At 49.6% G+C, this 20,767-nt stretch overlaps 1 pseudogene; it reads left to right on the forward strand.

Moving 5' to 3' along the window:
• Positions 1–442: 442 nt before the first annotated feature.
• Positions 443–20,465, forward strand: LOC127918830 (sodium-dependent lysophosphatidylcholine symporter 1-B-like; annotated as a pseudogene).
• Positions 20,466–20,767: the final 302 nt, after the last annotated feature.

Genomic DNA, 20,767 nt, shown 5'->3' on the forward strand with positions numbered 1-20,767 from the left:
AGAATGTAGAACGGTGTGTCCATGGAGAATATAGGAACATCTCCTAATTTTATGTCTGACGCACTTCTCACACAGCCCTTTCATGATGCATGATGTTCACAGTGAGGAAATGTATCTCTGGCAGAACGGAGTTGAGTGACAGCTGATCGTTTCTAAGGACCTGTAGGAATGCCTTCCCCTCGTTTTTAAAAAATTGATTAAAATGTTACTTTTTATTTTAACGAGGCAAGTCGGTTAAGAACAAATAGTTATTTTACAATGACTGCCTAGGAACAGTGTTAACTGCCTTGTTCTGGGAGCAGAAGGACATATTTTTACCTTGTCAGCTCAGGGATTCTATCCAGCAACCTTCTTAGATAATGGCTGTCCTCGTCACACTGGTTACTGCTCTGTGACGATGTGAGACTCGATGTGACTTGACTCTGTCTCTCCATCCCTGTAGGGTCCTGTTCTCCACTCCTCTAGCCGTGGTCAGTTACTTCCTCATCTGGTATGTTCCTGTGATTGAGAATGGGAAGGTCATCTGGTACCTGGTCTTCTACTGCCTCTTCCAGACCCTTCAGACAGTGAGTACTGTAGTCTACTGGCTACAACGCCATACTGGTAGAGCAGCGGTTGGGGACATTCTCACACACACACACAGACACACACCAGACGGCCTACAAGAGCTGGACCAGATGTATAGAACAATACAATCATCAGTAAAAAAAATATATAATAATTAGGATACATGTTAATGTCTGTCTCTCGCTCTGTCTGTCTCTCGCTCTGTCTGTCTCTCGCTCTGTCTGTCTCTCGCTCTGTCTGTCTCTCGCTCTGTCTGTCTCTCGCTCTGTCTGTCTCTCGCTCTGTCTGTCTCTCGCTCTGTCTGTCTCTCGCTCTGTCTGTCTCTCGCTCTGTCTGTCTCTCGCTCTGTCTGTCTCTCGCTCTGTCTGTCTCTCGCTCTGTCTGTCTCTCGCTCTGTCTGTCTCTCGCTCTGTCTGTCTCTCGCTCTGTCTGTCTCTCGCTCTGTCTGTCTCTCGCTCTGTCTGTCTCTCGCTCTGTCTGTCTCTCGCTCTGTCTGTCTCTCGCTCTGTCTGTCTCTCGCTCTGTCTGTCTCTCGCTCTGTCTGTCTCTGTCTCCAGTGTTTCCATGTGCCCTACTCGGCTCTCACCATGTTCATCAGTGAAGATCAGAAGGAGAGGGACTCTGCCACTGCTTACAGTAAGTCCCCTCATGGACACTTGCCTCACTCACGACCTAGACACGACTTAGTATACATGACCAAATAGTGATGGGCACCGATATGTGGACATTTTGTTTCCCATTATCGGCAGCATTTATATCATCAGGTTCATTAAATAACACTGCAGCTGTGTTCATCCATTGTCAAGGCTCTGTGAAGGCCAGACAACTTGGTTGCCCACTGGGTGTGAATCCTCTGGGAGCCTAAGCCTGTCTAACCAGTGTGACTACGATGACAAACCCCATCGGCAGGCTATTCAGTATGTTAAGTTGAGTCCGAGAGTTGTCCCTACAGGTGTGTGTGTGTGTTAACAGCTAGGATAAACTGTTACGATACGCCTTGCTCATATCGACATCAACCAGTATTGAATCATCGATAGTGGTGTCTTCCACTGGTAACTTAGTCTGTGCATTTGGATATTAGGACCCAATCAACTTAATCAATAATACAACAGTATAAACATTTAATATATGCCGTTCAGAATATTATTTTATTATTATTATTTATTTTCCGGGAATGAAGCCCACTATCCTGGTGTTTTCCCAACTGAGTTACATATTTTTTTTATTTTTTTTTTAGACAAAATTGAAAGCTGATCATTGGTTGGTTTGTGTCATCTGTATGCTCCTCTCGTCCCAATCAGGAATGACGGTGGAGGTTCTGGGTACTGTGATTGGCACAGCCGTCCAGGGTCAGATTGTGGGCATGGCCAACCCCCCCTGTATCCCTGTAGCCCCCGGCGACAATGTAACAACAGAGGGCCTGAACTCCTCCCTGCTGCTGGGACAGGAAGTTAACACCACGGTCTTCTCTCCCGGTATCACCCTGGACCAGACGGTACACCGACAGACCGTAGCCTCCCATCTCGTATAAATACTTGTATCTTCATGAAGATGACTTGAGCTCACAAATCCAGATGGTTTTACACTATACGATAAAGCCAGTGTATGTTCTGCTATATGTTCGTTGCACCAGTTGTACTGTCGTAGGTCTACTGACCTGTTGTCTCTCTCCTCGATCTCAGAAAACAGCCTACATGATAGCTTCCGGCGCCATCTGTTCCATCTACGTGCTCTGTGCCGTGGTGCTGTTCTTCGGAGTCAAGGAGAAGAAAGGTAAAAAGTTTTTTTTTTTTTAAATCTACCATCCCTCAACACATCCCTGTTGATATTTCAGCGCTATTATGGGTTCACTTTGGGTCATTCATTTCAATGTACCTATTGGATAATGTGGATTTTTATTTTATTTTTTAATTGAGCTCTACAGTTGCTGATCCAGTACGCCGTTGCTGTCTCATTTTCACTATGGGCCCTGGTGGCTTGATGCTCTAACAACTGATCTGAGGGTTTACTAGCAAACGTACTCTAAGGTGCAGCAGGTGGCCTGGTGGCTAGAGGAGGCTGGGGTGGCCTGGTGGCGAGAGGAGGCTGGGGTGGCCTGGTGGCGAGAGGAGGCTGGGGTGGCCTGGTGGCGAGAGGAGGCTGGGGTGGCCTGGTGGCGAGAGGAGGCTGGGGTGGCCTGGTGGCGAGAGGAGGCTGGGGTGGCCTGGTGGCGAGAGGAGGCTGGGGTGGCCTGGTGGCGAGAGGAGGCTGGGGTGGCCTGGTGGCGAGAGGAGGCTGGGGTGGCCTGGTGGCGAGAGGAGGCTGGGGTGGCCTGGTGGCGGATAAGAGCGTCTGCTAAATGACTGAAATGTAAATGTAAATGTGAGAGGAGGCTGGGGTGGCCTGGTGGCTAGAGGAGGCTGGGGTGGCCTGGTGGCTAGAGGAGGCGGGGGGTGGCCTGGAGGCGGGGGTGGCTAGAGGAGGCGGGGGTGGCCTGGTGGCTAGAGGAGGCGGGGGGTGGCTAGAGGAGGCGGGGGTGGCCTGGTGGCTAGAGGAGGCGGGGGTGGCTAGAGGAGGCTGGGGTGGCCTGGTGGCGAGAGGAGGCTGGGGTGGCCTGGTGGCGAGAGGAGGCTGGGGTGGCCTGGTGGCGAGAGGAGGCTGGGGTGGCCTGGTGGCGAGAGGAGGCTGGGGTGGCCTGGTGGCGAGAGGAGGCTGGGGTGGCCTGGTGGCGAGAGGAGGCTGGGGTGGCCTGGTGGCGAGAGGAGGCTGGGGTGGCGAGAGGAGGCTGGGGTGGCCTGGTGGCGGATAAGAGCATCTGCTAAATGACTTAAATGTAAATGTGAGAGGAGGCTGGGGTGGCCTGGTGGCGAGAGGAGGCTGGGGTGGCCTGGTGGCGAGAGGAGGCTGGGGTGGCCTGGTGGCGAGAGGAGGCTGGGGGGTGGCCTGGTGGCGAGAGGAGGCTGGGGTGGCCTGGTGGCGAGAGGAGGCTGGGGTGGCCTGGTGGCGAGAGGAGGCTGGGGTGGCCTGGTGGCGAGAGGAGGCTGGGGTGGCCTGGTGGCGAGAGGAGGCTGGGGTGGCCTGGTGGCGAGAGGAGGCTGGGGTGGCCTGGTGGCGGATAAGAGCGTCTGCTAAATGACTTAAATGTAAATGTGAGAGGAGGCTGGGGTGGCCTGGTGGCGGATAAGAGCTTCTGCTAAATGACTTAAATGTAAATGTGAGAGGAGGCTGGGGTGGCCTGGTGGCTAGAGGAGGCTGGGGTGGCCTGGTGGCTAGAGGAGGCTGGGGTGGCCTGGTGGCTAGAGGAGGCTGGGGTGGCCTGGTGGCTAGAGGAGGCTGGGGTGGCCTGGTGGCTAGAGGAGGCTGGGGTGGCCTGGTGGCTAGAGGAGGCTGGGGTGGCCTGGTGGCTAGAGGAGGCTGGGGTGGCCTGGTGGCTAGAGGAGGCTGGGGTGGCCTGGTGGCTAGAGGAGGCTGGGGTGGCCTGGTGGCTAGAGGAGGCTGGGGTGGCCTGGTGGCTAGAGGAGGCTGGGGTGGCCTGGTGGCTAGAGGAGGCTGGGGTGGCCTGGAGGCGGGGGGTGGCTAGAGGAGGCGGGGTGGCCTGGTGGCTAGAGGAGGCGGGGGTGGCTAGAGGAGGCGGGGGGTGGCCTGGTGGCTAGAGGAGGCGGGGGTGGCCTGGAGGCGGGGTGGCTAGAGGAGGCGGGGGGTGGCCTGGTGGCTAGGAGGAGGCGGGGGTGGCCTGGTGGCTAGAGGAGGCGGGGGTGGCTAGAGGAGGCGAGAGGAGGCCTGGAGGCGGGGGTGGCCTGGAGGCGGCCTGGTGGCGAGAGGAGGCGGGGTTAGAGCATTGGGCCAGTAACCCGAAAGGTTGCTGGATTGAATCCCTTAGCTGACAAGGTAGAAATCTGTCGTTCTGCCCCTGAACAGGCAGTTAACAAACTGTTCCCAGGCCAGTTAACCCACTGTTCCCAGGCCAGTTAACCCACTGTTCCCAGGCCGGTTAACCCACTGTTCCCAGGCCGGTTAACCCACTGTTCCCAGGCCGGTTAACCCACTGTTCCCAGGCCGGTTAACCCACTGTTCCCAGGCCGGTTAACCCACTGTTCCCAGGCCGGTTAACCCACTGTTCCCAGGCCGGTTAACCCACTGTTCCCAGGCCAGTTAACACACTGTTCCCAGGCCAGTTAACACACTGTTCCCAGGCCAGTTAACACACTGTTCCCAGGCCAGTTAACACACTGTTCCCAGGCCAGTTAACACACTGTTCCCAGGCCAGTTAACACACTGTTCCCAGGCCAGTTAACCCACTGTTCCCAGGCCAGTTAACCCACTGTTCCCAGGCTGTCATTGACTGACTTGGTTAAATAAAGAATACATAAATGATAAACCCAGACTTAAAGTTGAAACACATTTGACAAAATGATGAGGTAAATGTTTATATTATAACCATAGTCTCTGTCTCTCTCTCTCTCTCTATAGAGTCGTCTCGCCTCGGTCAGAGCTCATGTCGTTCTGGCAGGGTATTGGGCTGGTGATGGGTCATGGACCTTACGTCAGGCTGGTGATGGGCTTCCTCTTCACCTCACTGGCCTTCATGGTGACTACACGACCCAGGCACACACACTTTTGCTCTCTGCATCTGTATGTCTACGTACACCCACTACAACACACGTTACACCCCACGACAACACCCACCCCTACACGACAACACCCTACGTGACGACCCCCCCGTGCGACGACGCCCCTACGTGACGACGCCCCCCTACGCGATGACACCCCCACCCCAGACGACGACAACACCCCCTCCCCTTTATTTACAGATCAGTGATGTATTTTTTTTATTTTACCTTTATTTAACCAGGCAAGTCAGTTAAGAACACATTCTTATTTTCAATGACGGCCGAGCAACAGTGGGTTAACTGGTCTAGGAACAGTGGGTTAACTGGTCTAGGAACAGTGGGTTAACTGGTCTAGGAACAGTGGGTTAACTGGTCTAGGAACAGTGGGTTAACTGGTCTAGGAACAGTGGGTTAACTGGTCTAGGAACAGTGGGTTAACTGGCCTAGGAACAGTGGGTTAACTGGCCTAGGAACAGTGGGTTAACTGCCTGTTCAGGGCAGAATGACAGATTTGTACCTTGTCAGCTCGGGGGTTTGAACTCGCAACCTTCTGGTTACTAGTCCAACGCTCTAACCACTAGGCTATGCTGCCGCCCGGGGTGTCATCGTGGGGGGGTGGGTGGGTGTCACGTAGGGGGCGGGAGTGTTGTCGTGTAGGGGGTGTAAGGTGTGTTGTAGTAGGTGTACGTAGACATACAAACCCAATCACAAATGTTCCATATCCACACAGCTCTCTAGCGACCGCTGACACCTAATGTTCACGATATACCCATGTCCTTAATGGTGAGTGATGACACGCATCACGTTTTGTAGTGTGTCATGTGGGGTTTTATAGTATGCCAGTCTCTGACCCATAGCCACCTCATCACCTACAATAAAACTTAACCCAACCGTAAAGCTAAGCTTCAAAACCCAACCGTAAGCTACCCTTCAGCGTGGCCTCATGTTAGGCTGTCTGCCACCGTTCTGCTCCTTTTTAGAGTGTGTAGTCTGTTTATTTATGTGGTCTCTGGGCTAAGCTTGCCTGTCATGTTAAAGTTGAGTGTCCAGCCAGCGAGCGCTTGGCTCCTGTGTGTGTGTGTGGCGGGGCCAGTCTAACTGAGCGTGTCTGTGTTTCTGTCTCTCTCTCTCTCTCTCTCTCTCTCTCGCTGCAGCTCCTGGAAGGGAACTTTGCTCTGTTCTGCTGCTACACTCTGGGCTTTAGGAACGACTTCCAGAACATTCTACTGGTCATCATGGTGAGGACACACCGTGGCAATGCCCTTTATGTTTTGATACAGACAGATTGAGACTCTTTTCCCACATCATTCACTGACCTCTATTGTTACTGTAACCTTGACTGGACCACTGGAGAGAGGAGGTTTCTATACAAAACAGCTGTCTGTCTCTGTCTCTGTGTCTGTGTCTCTCTCTCAGGAGGTTTCTATACAAAACAGCTGTCTCTCTGTCTCTGTCTCTGTGTCTCTCTCTCAGGAGGTTGTCTATACAAAACAGCTGTCTCTCTGTCTCTGTCTCTGTGTCTCTCTCTCAGGAGGTTGTCTATACAAAACAGCTGTCTCTCTGTGTCTGTCTCTGTGTCTCTCTCTCAGGAGGTTTCTATACAAAACAGCTGTCTCTCTGTCTCTGTCTCTGTGTCTCTCTCTCAGGAGGTTTCTATACAAAACAGCTGTCTCTCTGTGTCTGTCTCTGTGTCTCTCTCTCAGGAGGTTTCTATACAAAACAGCTGTCTCTCTGTCTCTGTCTCTGTGTCTCTCTCTCAGGAGGTTGTCTATACAAAACAGCTGTCTCTCTGTCTCTGTCTCTGTGTCTCTCTCTCAGGAGGTTGTCTATACAAAACAGCTGTCTCTCTGTGTCTGTCTCTGTGTCTCTCTCTCAGGAGGTTTCTATACAAAACAGCTGTCTCTCTGTCTCTGTCTCTGTGTCTCTCTCTCAGGAGGTTTCTATACAAAACAGCTGTCTCTCTGTCTCTGTCTCTGTGTCTCTCTCTCAGGAGGTTTCTATACAAAACAGCTGTCTGTCTCTGTCTCTGTCTCTGTGTCTCTCTCTCAGGAGGTTTCTATACAAAATCTCTCTCTCTCTGTCTCTGTGTCTCTCTCTCAGGAGGTTGTCTATACAAAATCTCTCTCTCTCTGTGTCTGTGTCTCTCTCTCAGGAGGTTTCTATACAAAACAGCTGTCTGTCTCTGTCTCTGTCTCTGTGTCTCTCTCTCAGGAGGTTTCTATACAAAACAGCTGTCTCTCTGTCTCTGTGTCTGTGTCTCTCTCAGGAGGTTTCTATACAAAACAGCTGTCTCTCTGTCTCTGTCTCTGTGTCTCTCTCTCAGGAGGTTTCTATACAAAACAGCTGTCTCTCTGTCTCTGTCTCTGTGTCTCTCTCTCAGGAGGTTGTCTATACAAAATCTCTCTCTCGCTCTCTCTCCTCTCTGTCTCCCTCTCAGGAGGTTGTCTATACAAAATCTCTCTCTGTCTATGTCTCTCTCTGTCTCTCTGGTAGCCAGTCAGTGAGGGCTAATGACTCGTAGCTGCTATTACTGTGTTCACTTTCACTGGTCTGAATACCCGCCTGTTCCCACAGACGTTTAACACTGCTATGAAAGTCGCTCTCTGTCCCCCCGACATCCTTATTTATCCCTCTCTTCTGTCATGTGATTAAAAGGACTTAATGACATCTTTATCCTAACAGGAATGCAGTTGGTACGTGTGGCAGTCAGCCTGACACATGACCTGACTGCAGCACAGTAGGCCTGTGAACTATGGGGGCGCGACTCTGAGTGCCAATTCTCAAATTCAATAAATAGCAGGGGGAAGTGGACCTGTCTTACTGTCCTTTTCCTTTATGTAAAGTCTTAACTCCTAAAAGGTCCTTCAATTATGGTTTTATTGAGTTAACTCCTGAGGTGGAGCGTAGGCACAGCGCTAGGATCAGTTTACCCTCCCCTAATACTTACCTTTACCATTAGGCACAGCGCTAGGATCAGTTTACCCTCTCCTAATACTTACCTTTACCATTAGGCACAGGTCTAGGATCAGTTTACCCTCCCTAATACTTACCTTTACCATTAGGCACAGCGCTAGGATCAGTTTACCCTCCCCTAATACTTACCTTTACCATTAGGCACAGGTCTAGGATCAGTTTACCCTCCCCTAATACTTACCTTTACCATTAGGCACAGGTCTAGGATCAGTTTACCCTCCCCCTAATACTTACCTTTACCATTAGGCACAGCGCTAGGATCAGTTTACCCTCCCCGAATACTTACCTTTACCATTAGGCATAGGTCTAGGATCAGTTTACCCCCTCTAATCCTTACTTTTACAGTAGAGGTGCCTAATGGGCACAGGTCTAGGATCAGTTTACCCTCCCTAATCCTTTACCATTAGAGACACAATAAACTGACTTTAGAGCAGCTTTATTCTATATTCACCCCTTCGAAGACCATTGAGGGTTCTTAACCTGTTTTCTTCATTCTTAAGCTCAATGTTATTCAGCACTGCAGCCTTTCAGCACGTCTCTCTGGCCTTTCAGCACGTCTCTCTGGCCTTTCAGCACGTCTCTCTGGCCTTTCAGCACGTCTCTCTGGCCTTTCAGCACGTCTCTCTGGCCTTTCAGCACGTCTCTCTGGTGTCACTCCAGGTGGCTTGGCTCTTCTCTGGTCAAGGGCACAGTCTTCATTGCTACACTGTTTGGTAATAGTGTAACTCCAATAGGGTTGCCAGATTGGTCTGGGTAGAGGGAACACGGACGGGCGGGGTTAAACAAACGAGACCTTGTCCCCAATGTAGAGGAAGTTGGTTCATGAGGAGACCAGACAAAAAGACCTTGTCCCCAATGTAGAGGAAGTTGGTTAATGAGAAGACCAGACAAAAAGACCTTGTCCCCAATGTAGAGGAAGTTGGTTCATGAGAAGACCAGACAAAAAGACCTTGTCCCCAATGTAGAGGAAGTTGGTTCATGAGAAGACCAGACAAAAAGACCTTGTCCCCAATGTAGAGGAAGTTGGTTCATGAGAAGACCAGACAAAAATACTTTGTCCCCAATGTAGAGGAAGTTGGTTCATGAGAAGACCAGACAAAAATACCTTGTCCCCAATGTAGAGGAAGTTGGTTAATGAGAAGACCAGACAAAAATACCTTGTCTCTGGTCAGTGCCCTCAAATGGCCCCCAGCGTAGTCTAGTGGTTAGAGGGGGAGGCAGGTAGCCTAGTGGTTAGAGGGGGAGGCAGGTAGCCTAGTGGTTAGATGGGGGAGCCAGGTAGCCTAGTGGTTAGATGGGGGGAGGCAGGTAGCCTAGTGGTTAGAGGGGGGCAGGTAGCCTAGTTAAAGGTACAATAAATAAATTAAATAAAACATTCCTGATTTTTATATAGTTGCCGTGTACCTATGATGAAAATTACAGGCCTCATCTTTTTAAATGGGAGAAATTGCACAATTGGTGGCTGACTAAATACTTTTTTGCTCCACTATGTTCCCTGGTCAAAAGTAGTGCCCTACATGGGAGGAATATGGTTGTGTTTCTCTTTACACGTTGGCAAAGGAGACGTGGGCTGGAACCCCGGCTCGGTCAAAGCAGGAAAAAGGACAACGATGGACACAACTATTTCTATGTGATGCGTTTTGACTGAAAACCACACACCTCTTTGTCTCCAGCTCGCTGCGATGCTCACCATACCTTTCTGGCAGTGGTTCCTCACCAAGTTTGGCAAGAAGAACGCCGTGTACATCGGCACCTCGGTAAGACTACGCAGAATGATCGCACATGAACCATGCCATAGTCCAGGGTTTACCCATCTCGGTCCTGGGGACTCCCCTCCCTGGTTTCTGCTCTAGCCTTGTTGCACAGCTGATTTTCAAATAGCCAACTTCTCGTCAAGCGTTGATTTTTGAATCAGCTGTGTTGTGCTCGGGCACAAAAACAACACCTACCACCCAGTTGGGGGGCCTCAGGACCCGAGTTTGGAGAAACTTAATCAATTAGATCTAGAGATGGAGAACCAAGGGAATAACCAAAAGAACAGACCTAATGCTATTGAGATGAGGACTAGGCCTAATCCCAGTGAGGCTAGTCAGTGGATTTGGAATTTGGAATGACCGATTGATTGCCTATTGTATCATAAAGGAGGTTGTGTGAGGAAATTGTCTGATAAACTTCCTGACTTTAATCAACGAAGGCTTTTTATTGGACCAGGGGGTCTCTGAGTTTATAATGATGGTGGTGTTTCTAATACGGGGGGGTTTCTGTCCTGTCTGCAGTCTGTGATCCCCTTCATGATCCTGGTGGTGTGTGTGTGAAGAGTAATCTCATCATCACCTACATGGTGTCGTTCGCTGCCGGTGTCGGAGTCGCTGCTGCCTTCCTGTTGCCGTGGTGAGTTGGAGTTTTTCCTCTCTTTCCTTACCGACCCTCTGGCTGTCGACTCTTCCTCTCCTCCTCTTCCTTTCCTCTCCTCTTCCTCTCGTCCTCTTCCTTTCCTCTCCTCCTTTCCTCTTCCTCTCCTCTTCCTCTCCTCTCCTCCTTTCCTCTTCCTCTCCTCTCCGGTTAACATCCCCCTCTCCGGTTAACATCCCCTCTCCGGTTAACATCCCCTCTCCGGTTAACATCCCCCTCTCCGGTTAACATCCCCTCTCCGGTTAACATCCCCCTCTCCGGTTAACATCCCCCTCTCCGGTTAACATCCCCCTCTCCGGTTAACATCCCCTCTCCGGTTAACATCCTCCCCTCTCCTCCTTTCCTCTCCTTTCCTCTCCGGTTAACATCCCCCTCTCTGGTTAACATCCCCTCTCTGGTTAACATCCTCCCCTCCTCCTTTCCTCTCCTCTCCTCCTTTCCTCTCTCTGGTTAACATCCCCTCTCTGGTTAACATCCCCCTCTCTGGTTAACATCCTCCTCCTCCTCTCCTCTCCTCCTTTCCTCTCTCTGGTTAACATCCCCCTCTCTGGTTAACATCCCCTCTCTGGTTAACATCCCCCTCTCTGGTTAACATCCCCCCTCTCTGGTTAACATCCTCCCTCCTCCTTTCCTCTCCTCTCCTCCTTTCCTCTCTCTGGTTAACATCCCCCTCTCTGGTTAACAGCCCCCTCTCTGGTTAACAGCCCCCCTCTCTGGTTAACAGCCTCCTCTCTCTGGTTAACAGCCTCCTCTCTGGTTAACAGCCTCCTCTCTGGTTAACAGCCTCCTCTCTGGTTAACAGCCTCCTCTCTCTGGTTAACATCCCCCTCTCTGGTTAACATCCCCTCTCTGGTTAACATCCCCTCTCTGGTTAACATCCCCTCTCTGGTTAACATCCTCCTCTCTCTGGTTAACATCCTCCCCTCCTCCTTTCCTCTCTCTGGTTAACAGCCTCCTCTCTGGTTAACAGCCTCCTCTCTGGTTAACAGCCTCCTCTCTGGTTAACAGCCTCCTCTCTGGTTAACAGCCTCCTCTCTGGTTAACAGCCTCCTCTCTGGTTAACAGCCTCCTCTCTGGTTAACAGCCTCCTCTCTGGTTAACAGCCTCCTCTCTGGTTAACAGCCTCCTCTCTGGTTAACAGCCTCCTCTCTGGTTAACAGCCTCCTCTCTGGTTAACAGCCTCCTCTCTGGTTAACAGCCTCCTCTCTGGTTAACAGCCTCCTCTCTGGTTAACAGCCTCCTCTCTGGTTAACAGCCTCCTCTCTGGTTAACAGCCTCCTCTCTCTGGTTAACATCCCCTCTCTGGTTAACATCCTCCTCTCTCTGGTTAACATCCTCCTCTCTCTGGTTAACATCCTCCCTCCTCCTTTCCTCTCTCTGGTTAACAGCCTCCTCTCTGGTTAACAGCCTCCTCTCTGGTTTAACAGCCTCCTCTCTGGTTAACAGCCTCCTCTCTGGTTAACAGCCTCCTCTCTGGTTAACAGCCTCCTCTCTGGTTAACAGCCTCCTCTCTGGTTAACAGCCTCCTCTCTGGTTAACAGCCTCCTCTCTGGTTAACAGCCTCCTCTCTGGTTAACAGCCTCCTCTCTGGTTAACAGCCTCCTCTCTGGTTAACAGCCTCCTCTCTGGTTTAACAGCCTCCTCTCTGGTTTAACAGCCTCCTCTCCTCTCTCTGGTTAACAGCCTCCTCTCCTCTACTCTTATGTGTGTCTAGTGTTTGGTTGTTGGATGTCACTGTCTCTCTAGGTCCATGCTGACAGACATGGACCTAGAGAGAGAGACAGAGATATACCATGTTGCCAGACGTGGTGGATGTCTCTATCTCTCTGTCTCTGTCTCTAGGTCCATGCTGCCAGATGTAGAGGATGTTACTGACTCTCTGTCTCCAGGTCCATGCTGCCAGATGTGGAGGATGTTACTGACTCTCTCTCTAGGTCCATGCTGCCAGATGTAGAGGATGTTACTGACTCTCTCTCTAGGTCCATGCTGCCAGATGTAGAGGATGTTACTGACTCTCTGTCTCTAGGTCCATGCTGCCAGATGTAGAGGATGTTACTGACTCGCTGTCTCCAGGTCCATGCTGCCAGATGTAGAGGATGTTACTGACTCTGTCTCTAGGTCCATGCTGCCAGATGTAGAGGATGTTACCGTCTCTGTCTCCAGGTCCATGCTGCCAGATGTGGAGGATGTTACTGACTCTCTGTCTCTAGGTCCATGCTGCCAGATGTAGAGGATGTTACCGTCTCTGTCTCCAGGTCCATGCTGCCAGATGTGGAGGATGTTACTGACTCTCTGTCTCTAGGTCCATGCTGCCAGATGTGGAGGATGTTACTGACTCTCTGTCTCTAGGTCCATGCTGCCAGACGTGGAGGATGTTACTGACTCTCTGTCTCTAGGTCCATGCTGCCAGACGTGGAGGATGTTACTGACTCTCTGTCTCCAGGTCCATGCTGCCAGATGTAGAGGATGTTACTGAGTCTCTGTCTCTAGGTCCATGCTGCCAGATGTGGTGGATGTTACTGACTCTCTGTCTCCAGGTCCATGCTGCCAGATGTAGAGGAGGTTACTGACTCTCTGTCTCTGTCTCTAGGTCCATGCTGCCAGATGTAGAGGATGTTACTGACTCTCTGTCTCTAGGTCCATGCTGCCAGATGTGGTGGATGTTACTGACTCTCTGTCTCTCTCTAGGTCCATGCTGCCAGATGTAGAGGATGTTACTGACTCTCTGTCTCTAGGTCCATGCTGCCAGATGCGGAGGATGTTACTGACTCTCTGTCTCTGTCTCTAGGTCCATGCTGCCAGATGTAGAGGATGTTACTGACTCTCTGTCTCTGTCTCCAGGTCCATGCTGCCAGATGTAGAGGATGTTACTGACTCTCTGTCTCTAGGTCCATGCTGCCATATGTGGAGGATGTTACTGACTCTCTGTCTCTAGGTCCATGCTGCCAGACGTGGAGGATGTTACTGACTCTCTGTCTCTAGGTGCATGCTGCCAGATGCGGAGGATGTTACTGACTCTCTGTCTCCAGGTCCATGCTGCCAGATGTGGTGGATGTTACTGACTCTCTGTCTCCAGGTCCATGCTGCCAGATGTAGAGGAGGTTACTGACTCTCTGTCTCTGTCTCTAGGTCCATGCTGCCAGATGTAGAGGATGTTACTGACTCTCTGTCTCTAGGTCCATGCTGCCAGATGTGGTGGATGTTACTGACTCTCTGTCTCTCTCTAGGTCCATGCTGCCAGATGTAGAGGATGTTACTGACTCTCTGTCTCTGTCTCTAGGTCCATGCTGCCAGATGCGGAGGATGTTACTGACTCTCTGTCTCTAGGTCCATGCTGCCAGATGTAGAGGATGTTACTGACTCTCTGTCTCTGTCTCTAGGTCCATGCTGCCAGATGTGGTGGATGTTACTGACTTCTCTGTCTCCAGGTCCATGCTGCCAGATGTAGAGGATGTTACTGACTCTGTCTCTAGGTCCATGCTGCCAGATGTAGAGGATGTTACTGACTCTGTCTCTAGGTCCATGCTGCCAGATGCGGAGGATGTTACTGACTCTCTGTCTCTGTCTCTAGGTCCATGCTGCCAGATGTGGTGGATGTTACTGACTCTCTGTCTCTAGGTCCATGCTGCCAGATGTAGAGGATGTTACTGACTCTCTGTCTCTGTCTCTAGGTCCATGCTGCCAGATGTAGAGGATGTTACTGACTCTCTGTCTCTGTCTCTAGGTCCATGCTGCCAGATGTGGTGGATGTTACTGACTCTGTCTCCAGGTCCATGCTGCCAGATGTAGAGGATGTTACTGACTCTCTGTCTCTAGGTCCATGCTGCCAGATGTAGAGGATGTTACTGACTCTCTGTCTCTAGGACCATGCTGCCAGATGTGGAGGATGTTACTGACTCTCTGTCTCTAGGTCCATGCTGCCAGATGTAGAGGATGTTACTGACTCTCTGTCTCTAGGTCCATGCTGCCAGATGTAGAGGATGTTACTGACTCTGTCTCTAGGTCCATGCTGCCAGATGTGGTGGATGTTACTGACTCTCTGTCTCCAGGTCCATGCTGCCAGATGTGGAGGATGTTACTGACTCTCTGTCTCTAGGTCCATGCTGCCAGATGTAGAGGATGTTACTGACTCTCTGTCTCTAGGTCCATGCTGCCATATGTGGAGGATGTTACTGACTCTCTGTCTCTAGGTCCATGCTGCCAGATGTAGAGGATGTTACTGACTCTCTGTCTCCAGGTCCATGCTGCCAGATGTGGAGGATGTTACTGACTCTCTGTCTCTGTCTCCAGGTCCATGCTGCCAGACGTGGTAGATGACTTCCAGGTCCAGAACCCAGACTCTCGGGGTCACGAAGCCATCTTTTATTCCTTCTATGTCTTCTTCACCAAATTTGCCTCTGGAATCTCCCTGGGGATCTCCACTCTCAGCTTGGAGTAAGTTTACCACGCGCACACGCACACACACACGCGCACACACACGCGCACGCACACGCACACACACTGGCCCCTGTTGTACTGTACATAGGTAAATGTTGTTGTGAGTATAAGCCAAACCCTACAGTCTCCATATGATTCCTCTGGCTCTCTCGTCCTCTCCATATGATTCCTCTGGCTCTCTCGTCCACTCCATATGATTCCTCTGGCTCTCTCGTCCACTCCATATGATTCCTCTGGCTCTCTCGTCCACTCCATATGATTCCTCTGGCTCTCTCGTCCACTCCATATGATTCCTCTGGCTCTCTCGTCCACTCCATATGATTCCTCTGGCTCTCTCGTCCACTCCATATGATTCCTCTGGCTCTCTCGTCCACTCCATATGATTCCTCTGGCTCTCTCGTCCACTCCATATGATTCCTCTGGCTCTCTCGTCCACTCCATATGATTCCTCTGGCTCTCTCGTCCACTCCATATGATTCCTCTGGCTCTCTCGTCCACTCCATATGATTCTCTGGCTCTCTCGTCCACTCCATATGATTCCTCTGGCTCTCGTCCACTCCATATGATTCCTCTGGCTCTCTCGTCCACTCCATATGATTCCTCTGGCTCTCTCGTCCACTCCATATGATTCCTCTGGCTCTCTCGTCCACTCCATATGATTCCTCTGGCTCTCTCGTCCACTCCATATGATTCCTCTGGCTCTCTCGTCCACTCCATATGATTCCTCTGGCTCTCTCGTCCACTCCATATGATTCCTCTGGCTCTCTCGTCCACTCCATATGATTCCTCTGGCTCTCTCGTCCACTCCATATGATTCCTCTGGCTCTCTCGTCCACTCCATATGATTCCTCTGGCTCTCTCGTCCACTCCATATGATTCCTCTGGCTCTCTCGTCCACTCCATATGATTCCTCTGGCTCTCTCGTCCACTCCATATGATTCCTCTGGCTCTCTCGTCCACTCCATATGATTCCTCTGGCTCTCTCGTCCACTCCATATGATTCCTCTGGCTCTCTCGTCCACTCCATATGATTCCTCTGGCTCTCTCGTCCACTCCATATGATTCCTCTGGCTCTCTCGTCCACTCCATATGATTCCTCTGGCTCTCTCGTCCACTCCATATGATTCCTCTGGCTCTCTCGTCCACTCCATATGATTCCTCTGGCTCTCTCGTCCACTCCATATGATTCCTCTGGCTCTCGTCCACTCCATATGATTCCTCTGGCTCTCTCGTCCACTCCATATGATTCCTCTGGCTCTCGTCCACTCCATATGATTCCTCTGGCTCTCTCGTCCACTCCATATGATTCCTCTGGCTCTCTCGTCCACTCCATATGATTCCTCTGGCTCTCTCGTCCACTCCATATGATTCCTCTGGCTCTCTCGTCCACTCCATATGATTCCTCTGGCTCTCTCGTCCACTCCATATGATTCCTCTGGCTCTCTCGTCCACTCCATATGATTCCTCTGGCTCTCTCGTCCACTCCATATGATTCCTCTGGCTCTCTCGTCCACTCCATATGATTCCTCTGGCTCTCTCGTCCACTCCATATGATTCCTCTGGCTCTCTCGTCCACTCCATATGATTCCTCTGGCTCTCTCGTCCACTCCATATGATTCCTCTGGCTCTCTCGTCCACTCCATATGATTCCTCTGGCTCTCTCGTCCACTCCATATGATTCCTCTGGCTCTCTCGTCCACTCCATATGATTCCTCTGGCTCTCTCGTCCACTCCATATGATTCCTCTGGCTCTCTCGTCCACTCCATATGATTCCTCTGGCTCTCTCGTCCACTCCATATGATTCCTCTGGCTCTCTCGTCCACTCCATATGATTCCTCTGGCTCTCTCGTCCACTCCATATGATTCCTCTGGCTCTCTCGTCCACTCCATATGATTCCTCTGGCTCTCTCGTCCACTCCATATGATTCCTCTGGCTCTCTCGTCCACTCCATATGATTCCTCTGGCTCTCTCGTCCCTCCATATGATTCTCTGGCTCTCCACTCCATATGATTCCTCTGGCTCTCTCGTCCACTCCATATGATTCCTCTGGCTCTCTCGTCCACTCCATATGATTCCTCTGGCTCTCTCGTCCACTCCATATGATTCCTCTGGCTCTCTCGTCCACTCCATATGATTCCTCTGGCTCTCTCGTCCACTCCATATGATTCCTCTGGCTCTCTCGTCCACTCCATATGATTCCTCTGGCTCTCTCGTCCACTCCATATGATTCTCTGGCTCTCTCGTCCACTCCATATGATTCCTCTGGCTCTCTCGTCCACTCCATATGATTCCTCTGGCTCTCTCGTCCACTCCATATGATTCCTCTGGCTCTCTCGTCCACTCCATATGATTCCTCTGGCTCTCTCGTCCACTCCATATGATTCCTCTGGCTCTCTCGTCCACTCCATATGATTCCTCTGGCTCTCTCGTCCACTCCATATGATTCCTCTGGCTCTCTCGCCCACTCCATATGATTCCTCTGGCTCTCTCGCCCACTCCATATGATTCCTCTGGCTCTCTCGTCCACTCCATATGATTCCTCTGGCTCTCTCGTCCACTCCATATGATTCCTCTGGCTCTCTCGTCCACTCCATATGATTCCTCTGGCTCTCACGTCTAAATTAGTAGTGTGTGTATGGCACATTAACCTCCTTGTTAGTGTGTTGAGCAGTCATGAGGTTACATTAATTTGTACTATCAACCTCTAATGTATGTGTGTGTGTGTGTGTGTGTGTGTGTAGTTTTGCAGGGTATATGACTCGAGGTTGCACCCAGCCTGAGAACGTGGATATAACCCTGAAGGTTCTGGTCTCCGCGGCGCCCATAGGACTCATTCTGATTGGCCTGGTCTTATTCCGCTCTTATCCAATCGACGAAGAGAGGAGGCAGTGCAACAGGAAGCTTCTTCAGGAGCAACGGTAAGACTGGCGTGTCTGGCTTGGGAACTCGGGGGGGGGGGGCCTCGTACCCCAAGCATTTCTGAAAGGATTGTATAGATGTGTGATCTGGAAACGATGCCGAATTCCGCTCCTTGACATGCCTCGTACCCAGGCTACTCAAAGGACATTTTGTTGTGAACTGTTCAGATATTTTATGGACTGCTTGTATGTACCATGTCTAACACCTGGTCTCTGTTCTGTTCTCACAGGGAAAATGAAGTAGACTCAGAAACGGACTCCACAGAACTGACCAACATGGTGTAGATTCTAGAACACTCATGGACCACTGGGGTGACACGGTTGCTTGCACCAGGGTGGGGCTGACGAGGGCTGGACCTATCACGACTGAGATACCGCTACCATCCAATCACACTGCTGCTCACGTGTCTCAGAGCACATGTCGTCATGACGATGTGCCATGGCAAGGAATCCTAAAACGGAGTGACCTTCCTGGTTCAATTCCCAGCCCACTTAAGCTGTGACAAACTCAGAAATGGTTTTGGGTGCAGTCTCAAAAGGCAACCGATTTTCAAAGTGCACTCAATGGAGACTCAATAGACTACTGTAAAACACAGCCTTTAGTTGTTGTCCATGAATGTTGCACAAAACCTTAATGTGATTTTTTTTGTTTTTTTTATGTGTGTGTGTATTTTGCCAATGTTGAATATTTCTGTCTTAACTTAATCTAGCGTGGGTACTAGTTTCAAAAGCCCAAGACTTTTTAGAACAATCTACTACTCCCCCCTCAAGTATGAAACTTGAAACGACCATCTTTCTATGCTGAAGATGACAAAATGGCCCCAAAATGGCCCTATGGTTTGCTTTTTTTTCTTTTTTCTTCTCGTTTTATGTTTCGGTTAAAAAGGTTAAAAAAATCTAATAAAAAAAAGCCAGACTAATTATTTTGGTAGAGAGAGAGAGAGATGTAGAACATTTCTACAACACGTGTTTCTACAGACTTTAGTTTGGTACTGTCATGTACAAAACAAGTCAGAACCCTTTCTAGCATTGAATGATGCACAATGTGATTTCTTTTTTTTTTTAAGGTTTAAGACCTTGTCTACTATTTGACACTACAATGGAGTTCTCTTGTCATGGATTCCATTTTGTGTTTTACAATGTTTCCTTCCTCACATTTCATTGGCTCATTCAACAGGCGTGTATTCACTAGGATGCCAAGGGGAGGGACCTACCCGAATTTGTCCAATAGTAACTCCTTTTGTTGCAAAACATTTAGCTACGGTGTGCACCAATGAATACACCCCAGTAATGCCCAGAAGAGATTTGGTCCCAACTGCAACACTGTAGGTAACAGATGTTTCAAAAACACTAGTTCTTAGTCTCACGATTAAACCAGAACCACTATAGCACAATAATTGTTAACCAAACTATTTTTACACCGCCTGTACAATCTATCATGTATTCAAGTTTTTTTTTTTTTTTTTTTTTTTTAATACAGCTAGTCATTAACTTAGTTGGGCAAACCCATAACGACAGCTCGTACTAATCTAGAAATATTAAAGTATATGAGTAAAAATGTATTTTGTCAGATTTAAGAGAAGTCCTTTTCAGGTTGGTGTTGCGTTCTGAATGTGTACTAAAATGTTCTCACTTTGTGTATTGAGCTCAAAACCTTTTCATTTAAAAAACAAAACAATTTTCTTTAAAAAAAAAATCATTGAATTCTCAACCTTGTCTCTTTATGAAGCAATGGACATGTCTTTTAAAGGGAAGAATACAAAAATCAAAGTATTGGAAAATGGAGTGAAGTCTTGAGTTTAATGTATTGAAAGTGTCTAGCATGTCACGTATCTAAATTTCCCTACGGGGGGAGAAACAAATATATTTATAACAGTACTGTGGACAAGATAATCCTACATGTCATGTGTTACACAAACACACAGTGAATACACGTTGAGCAGTGCCTTCAACCGTTATGAAAGGGAAGTCCTGTTGGATGATCTCTCTCGTGGTCAAGTTCTGGTCAGAGGAATGAGACAGAGGAATGGTCTAATGCACTTGGGGGTATATTCATTACTGTTGCAAAAAAAGAAATGTTTTCTGAATATGGAAGCGAATGGAATGAAACGGAGGGATCTGCCTAGATCTGTAACCGAATACTCCCCTGGACCCAGAGTTGGCGGACATCTTGAGAGCCGGAAGAGGGAGAAAGGTGACAAATCCAGCCTCAGTCACCAGATGCCCCCCACCCACATTCTTATCTGATCAGTCTCTTACAAATGGGAAAATGTGTCATTTTCTATTGATTGGATTGGATTGGAGATGGAGACAGTCCCGCCTGCCTCTGAGGCAGTGGTAGCCAAATGTTTCAGCTCTGATCCAAATGGGAATATCGCTATAGATGACGGACACAGAGAGCTCAGACCCTGTATAAAACACTGCCTCCTGTGCATTATGTAAATATTGACTGGAAGTAAAAGTTTGAAATATCTTTGTTGACAGAAACTGTTGTGAACTGGTATTCATCGATGTACTTATTTAAAGCGTTCAGTTGGTACATTTAATAAATACTAATTCAGACAGTATTGTGCTTTGTGGGAATTCATTCTTTTAAAATTATATATATATATATATATTTTTACAAACTTCATGTACTCAGTCCTAGCCAGAGATGCAGCACACCAGTAACGATAAACTGGCAGACTACCATAAGGTTCTGAAATCTACATGTAGGTTAACCACTTGAGGTGTTCCATCCACAGTTGAGTTGAGCAGCACTGTCAGCACTATACATTGTGATACCAGGTTTCATATTAAAACCCCTTGCTGTATATCTGGTGCAGTGGGAGAAATCTACCGGTCTCAATCCCAAACTTGGAACACTTTT

Source organism: Oncorhynchus keta, unplaced genomic scaffold (assembly GCF_023373465.1).
Source record: "Oncorhynchus keta strain PuntledgeMale-10-30-2019 unplaced genomic scaffold, Oket_V2 Un_contig_14997_pilon_pilon, whole genome shotgun sequence".
NCBI lineage: Eukaryota > Metazoa > Chordata > Actinopteri > Salmoniformes > Salmonidae > Oncorhynchus > Oncorhynchus keta.